The following is a 7,697-nucleotide window of genomic DNA, read 5'->3' as shown; positions in this document are numbered from 1 at the left end:
CACTTTTGTAAATAAAACTCATATTTTTATTGATGAGGAAAGGTGATCGTATTATTATTATATGAAAATATTAAGAACGCGATATAGTGACGGATACAGTAATTATTACGTGCTACAGTTTTTATTTTGGTCATTTTTTACATTAGTTGACATTGGAATTGAGACATCAAGTTTAGTCAGGTAGGTAGTACTCACCATGTAGAATCGTTTGGTAGTATTAATTCCATGCGTAAACCAATGTAGCTTGAGATACAGGCTCCTAAACTTTTCGTAATTGGAGGAAATTCCGGTTGGTACGGCCCTGGCTGCAGCCCTTCGTCAGCTGTTCTCGGCAAATATGCATTGATGACGTCATTGTTTAGTTAGGTAGATGTATGACAGACTCGAATTTATTTAATGTCCCTGGGGGAGCAGCTGACGGAAGGCTGAAGCCAGGGCTTCCTCCGATTAAGAAAAATTTAAGAGCCTGTATCTCAATCACATTGATGTTTAAACAAATAATAAGCAAAATTCTAGTAAATACTACTACACTACTTTACTTGGTGAGTACTACCTACCTCACTATACTTCATGTCTCAATTCCAATGTCAAGTAATGTAAAAAATTACGTTTCTTTTTATTTAGGAAATTTTGTTTACTGTTCGGATCCAACTAAACACTCTGTATATTAACATGAGTACTCGCTTTACTCCAATATTCAACCTATTCAGACAATCTTTTATTCTCATAAATGCAACGTTTTATTCCACTACTTAAAATTTAATAGTAAATTCATTCACTTGTCGTCACATATTCAATGACGGCTTTCTTTAATCAAAAGCCGAACTCATTTTGAGAAAGGTGCTAATTAATTTTATCTAATTTGTAGTTTTATTTGGGCGCACCACAATTGACGCACCTTTTTCTACACATGTAGTACTTAATCCAATACGTTAACTGTCGTCCAAATGAAATAACAATACCTTCTCCTAATTACTCTAGTTCTGCGAAAAGTTGTATTCACGGATATATCCAGGGTGTTTTTAATGTTAGATGTGTTGCAATCAGAAATGACCAAACGACAGGCGTTTATTTTATAAGTTTATTAAAATAATTCGTGTACAACTTTATGCTTACGATGACAAATATAGAACGAAAATTGATATCTAATAGTAATACAATAAGAAAACAATGTGAAAAGAACTAATCACTTCTGTTATAAACCCATCTAATATTATAAACATATCTTTTCTTTCTACTTCTACGAAATGCTGACAATCGTTCTCTTCTATTACTCTTTAAAAATCACACTTTTACAACATCCTTTAAAAAATATNTTATTTTAATTATCTGATTTTAATGTGTTTTTATTATTTGTCGACACTGGGCGGAAGGTATTAAAATCATGAGAAAGGCAATATGGGAAAACAATAACAATTTTATTATATAGTAAAGTAAAATAGATATGAAATTCAAAAGGACACAAATTACAAATGGATTTAGAATTAATTGTCAAGTAATTTAGATAGATAACATTACAGATGAAAGTTGAACAAAAACGTCTTTTTGTTAATGCGTTCCCGAGACTGAATGCGATTTGACCATCGATCCCTGTTCCCTCGTTAAACTTATTGATGAATCAGTGATTATTGACGTGACAACGTCTTATAATTCGATGGAGCCGGCTGCACGCACGAAAAAACATGACTCATGCGGCGTTACCTCGCTCTGAGGCGTTCCATTTAAGGCTTGAAGTGCAAACGAGAGCGCGGAACGAGCGACAAAGAGGCACAATCGGCTTCCGAGTTCGGCAGCGTTCGACATCTGTCTCTCTCCTACTTGAGTGAGCGATGCGTCCGCGTGGACAGCTGCTATACAATAATACATTTCCATTTACCTCTTTCTCTATATCTATACAAAATATCTATCAAACAAATAAAATTTTCTTTTGAAAAATGAAACCATTCCATCAGTATTTTCTNTTTAAACAAAGGGTTAGTGGTTTTGTTATGGTTGCATAGTCTCGAATAAACTTCCTATAGTATCCTGATAAGCCTAGGAATGACTTAATTTGTTTAACAGTTTTTGGCAGTGGAATGCTCTTTATTTTAGCAATTAATTTGGGATTTGGTTTAATACCATTAGTAGTAACTAGATGTCCTAAATACTCGATTTCTGTGAGGCAGAATTCAGATTTTTCCGACTGAATTTTGAATCTGTTTTCCCTAAGTCGTTGTAATACCGTTTCTACATTTCGAACATGCTCATCTAATGTTTTTCCTAAGATAATTATATCATCCAGGTAGACTAAACAAATGTTGTTAAGTAGTCCTTTTAGTACATTGTTCATAACTCGTGCAAAACATGCGGGTGCATTGCGTAAGCCGAATGGCATACGTAAAAATTGCCAATGTCCCTTATCAGTAGAAAATGCAGTTTTATGACGATCAGCTGGATCAATTTCAATTTGATAGTATCCGCTCTTAAGGTCTAATTTAGTAAAGAAATTTGAATTACCTAATAAGTCTAAAATTGATGAAATATTCGGGATAGGATATTTATCCTCTATGGTTTTTTGATTAAGCTTTCTAAAATCCACTACTAAACGATGAGTTGTTTTGCCATGTTTATCAGGTTTCTTGGGAACCAAAAAGATAGGACTGCTGTATGGTGATACACTTTCTTCGATTATATTTTGTTCTTTTAATTCCGCTATTTGTCTGTCAATTTCGCTTCTTTGTGCTACTGGGAATCGATACGGTTTTGAAAATATTGGTTCATCTGAATTTAGAGGAATTTTGTGTTTGGTCGTATTTGAGAATGTTAAGATTTCGCCTTCTTGATAGAATACATCACTATATTTGTTACATAAACCGTNACTTAAAATTCGCTTTATGTTATTAAAAGCATTGACAAATTCTGGAGTATGTATTACCTTCGCGTTCTTTTTTAAACAAAGGGTTAGTGGTTTTGTTATGGTTGCATAGTCTCGAATAAACTTCCTATAGTATCCTGATAAGCCTAGGAATGACTTAATTTGTTTAACAGTTTTTGGCAGTGGAATGTTCTTTATTTTAGCAATTAATTTGGGATTTGGTTTAATACCATTAGTAGTAACTAGATGTCCTAAATACTCGATTTCTGTGAGGCAGAATTCAGATTTTTCGGACTGAATTTTGAATCTGTTTTCCCTAAGTCGTTGTAATACCGTTTCTACATTTCGAACATGCTCATCTAATGTTTTTCCTAAGATAATTATATCATCCAGGTAGACTAAACAAATGTTGTTAAGTAGTCCTTTTAGTACATTGTTCATAACTCGTGCAAAACATGCGGGTGCATTGCGTAAGCCGAATGGCATACGTAAAAATTGCCAATGTCCCTTACCACTTGGAACTTGTTTGTTTGCCTTTTTATTGATTATAGTAACGCGTTGCGAAATATAAATATTAGCAGCAGCGATGGGTCGCTCGCGAAGGAACTAAAAAAGAACGATTCCTTCGGCGAACTTTACGAACTAGTTTCTACAATGAAAAAGAAGTAGTTCGCTACGAACTATTAATTTTTTAATAAATGAAAAAATATTGAAATTAAACAATATATCATACTTTAGAAGGTTGACATTTTTATTGAAAAATTTTGGTTTGACTCTTGAAGGATAATAGTATCTGTGAAGGTGTTATTTTTTCTAATAATGTATTATACTCTATTTTTAACAATATATAAATCAAGATCAAAAATTTAACCTTGATTGTTATCAAAAAGTATACCTGTTTACCTGTTAATATTAAAACTATATATGTTATGTAATGGACTCTGATAAGGTTACCACTTAAGGATGCAGAAGTAGAGTCTCGATGATATTTTCTTTATGTTTTAATCACTTATAATACATTTATATTAGACACAACAAGATATAGAGATTGACTTGAAGAATGGAAAGATACAGAGGATCGACTTACAATTGAAACTTGAACTGGAACTAGTAGTATGGCTTCTTCGATTATAGTAGTGACTGACATTGTTTACAATATTACCTTTTTATAAAATCTTACTTTCTGTTTAGTGCTAATAATTACCTGTATTTTTACAATTATTCTTATTCAAAAACTTTTTCATTTAGTTGGATCTAGGGTTATTGTTCACTTTATTTACATTTCAAATTTCTTTGTTCAGTTCAACTACCAACATTTCTTCAAACATTTTAGGTCATAAATTCCTTTCCTTTAGTATTTGGTTTTATAATATTTTTGAATATCCTATTTGTCATACAGACAAAATGTACGTGACGAATTCAATAATTCCTGGTAACATAAATGAGGTTTTTCTGTCACTAATACCTGGCTCATTGTTAGCTCTTGTATGGTTTTCAGAACTCAACACCCTTGCGTATATGACGGAAATTCCTATATTTATCCACCACCATAGTATCTTTCATTTACATACAATGTAGAAATCTTCCCGAAGTGAGTTTGTTTTAATATGAAATATTCTCAATTTTTACCCACTACACATTACCTCAAATTAATGAGGAAAAATTGTTGCTGTTGTCACACACCCGCCGGGAATCGAACCCGGGCTCTTTGGCNGATGCAGAATGAAACTCTCGATGATGATTTCTTTATATTTTAATCACTTATTTTACACACAATTGCTAAGATACAGAGATTGAAGAATTGGAAGATATAGAGGGTTGACTTACAATTTGAAATTTGAACTGGAACTAGTAGTATGACTTCTTTGATTCTGATAGTGACTGACATTGTTTACTTTCTTATAACATCTTACTTTCTATTGTCATTTACTTATCTAGTTTTCAATTTAACGTTGGAAAGCTATTGCAATGATTATTAAAGATATTAAGTTTTTTATTTGTTTTTCCCATCAAGTGGGTTGGAATTTTAAATATATACTTACTTATCTTTTTCTAATATTGCAGTTATTAACTTAAATGATTATTAAATGGACACTATTTTCTATTTGGTTATTTATCTTGTCATTGCTTGTTATTGTTGTTAATTTCTAAATTCTTAATATACTGAATATTAAAATATGCATTAGTTAAAACGTACGATATTCGAGTTTTTGAGTTTTAAAAAACACTTGTTTTAACAAATTTATTTGTTTCGGTTTTCAGGAACCGTTATTATTTTAATTGTTACACTCTAAAGATGGCAAATGAACAACTAACATAGGTTTTACCTATAAATTAGACTGTTTCGTATTGTGTGAGCTTATATATAAAAAAGGTGCCATGGCCGATGACGTGATCCATAGGCAGGGGCAAAGGACGCAGGATGTAACTCATTAAAATATTAATTCTAATTCTTAATGTTCCGTGTTTTAAAATATGCATATGCATTAAAATATAAAAGTACAATAATTTCTTACCAACTAATGGGTAGGTACACTACAGTTACACAATTTTTGAAATTTAATTTAGTTCTTGTGTTGCGTTACCGAACACTACTATCTTCACATGCTTTTTTAAACTTAAACTCATAAATGATTTTGTTGACCAGTAATGAAGTCAAGAGTACACTGTGTATTCACAATAATCAAAAATATTTCTTTATTTAAGGATTATGGACCAACTAATCCAAAATGGACTTCAGAAATACTTCAGTTGCAAGTCGTGCGAAAAGCCATTAACATTAGGTCCTGTGGCTGTTCACGCGGATGGAACGTATTACTGTGACAAATGTGCAAGCACTGATATGTATAAAACCACTTTTAGTGAAATGTTGAAAAAATATATGTTAAAATGTGACAACGATGGATGTAATACGAACATCACTTTGTTCGAATCCAAAAAACATGAAGATATATGCACATATAAAGTTATACCGTGTGTGATTTCAAATTGTAGTTGGTTGGGAAGCAAGCAGTCTTTTATTGGCCATTTTGGATCGAACCACGGTATATGTTATGTAAATGTGAATATTATGTATACCACTCAAGGTCAACAGATAGAGAAGTTCGCCTTGATTGAAGATAAATGCATTATTAAAATGTATACTTCCGAAAATGGGACCATCGTAAATTTTGCCGTTTGCAAAATACGAAACGATGTAGAAAGCTGTAAAATTGAAGTGTGTGATGAAGAAAACAATAGCTTGAATAGGTATGCAAGAAGTATTGATACATTTGACGAGAATTTCACCAATTGTAACTGCATAGTTTCTTTTTCCGGGATCGATAAGTTTCTTAATACTACAACTATGTTTAGTGTAAAAGTTCATTGTAATATAAGGGTGACCGACAGTCAACGTCCTTTCGTACATTACGCAATGCCATAGAAAAGGATATAACATTTGATTTATCTGTATTAATTTTGCAATAACTTCATTACTACAATGAGTATAGACCATAGACTTGCATAATTACATGCAGATGTTCTACGAAACTTTAAAATCACTTGACTATGCTATTTTTATTTTATGTGCATCTTGTAAAAATCAGATTTTAAGCCTGTATATCAAGTAGATATTATTCAGTATTACACCTACTCTATTATTGTCAGTTATCTGTTTCTTTGAACGAAGTAAATTATGTTTACAAATTTTTGCTTTTCCTTCTTATCCCATTATGTAGGTTTTGATTACGATTGTTATGCAGTGCCTTCACGAATGATCGAGAGGCACGTGACCTCATTTTTAGTAACCGATTTTGTATTTGCTAATTTAAGATTGGCGATCTGACTCTAATTCCTAGCTAGTTGCTAATAAAGTTAATTTTTGGAAAAATTATGGCAAAACAACCTCAGGAAAAGTGAAATTAGTTAGCGGCCATGAATGTGACTTTGTCCTTCACCTTCAAGGTCGTTTATATGCTAAGTGACTTTATTTTCACGGAGAAAACAAAATTTTTATGGCAACGCAAAAATTACAATTTTCGATTGTAAATGACTGAATTTGCAGTAGAAATAGTAGAATTTATTAGGTAACTTGTAATAATCTCAATTTTGACATGTTTCTTTAAAAATTATTTCACGTTTCTTAATTGTACCAATTTATTAATTATTATTAACTAAAATACCAAGTCTTTTTACTGGGATTTTATTTTTATAAATTCGGGTCCAAATTGTAATTTTTATTATTTTCATGGAAAGAATGTAAAATTTTACAGTCGTTAATACTCTTGAAGTGCAGATCGTTGATTATTGTATGGACCCATTGATAACACAACTTGTTTATCTAAAAACTTTTCCGAGAAAACAAGACTTTGATAGGATTTCTCATAAATACGGGCGGAAACTGTAAGTAAATCAAACTGAAGGATAATTTCGATTATAAAATTTTGCGCTCTATCCAATCTCATATAAAGAAATAATGAATCGATCTGTAAATGACCTCGAACGTCAAGGCCAAAGTCACACAAGGAATAAAATTAATAGACCTTCTCTGAAAGCCTACAAGTTATGTCGTAAACTTCTTTCAAAATAAGATCAGATAAAGATATTTCTGAGTTAATCTGGCACACCGAGCATATCTTAATGTAAAAATTTGAAGTTAAGTTGTCTTTATCAATACTGTCACGAGGTAAATTGTTACTTTAGGTTTCTTGTTAATTATTTATTTTAATTATCTGATTATAATGTGTTTTTATTATTTGTCGACACTGGGCGGAAGGTATTAAAATCATGAGAAAGGCAATATGGGAAAACAATAACAATTTTATTATATAGAAAAGTAAAATAGATATGAAATTCAAAAAGA

Source organism: Agrilus planipennis, unplaced genomic scaffold (genome assembly GCF_000699045.2).
Source record: "Agrilus planipennis isolate EAB-ADULT unplaced genomic scaffold, Apla_2.0 scaffold210, whole genome shotgun sequence".
Lineage (NCBI taxonomy): Eukaryota > Metazoa > Arthropoda > Insecta > Coleoptera > Buprestidae > Agrilus > Agrilus planipennis.
The sequence above is the reverse complement of the archived record's forward strand: the minus strand, read 5'-3'. Positions refer to the sequence as shown.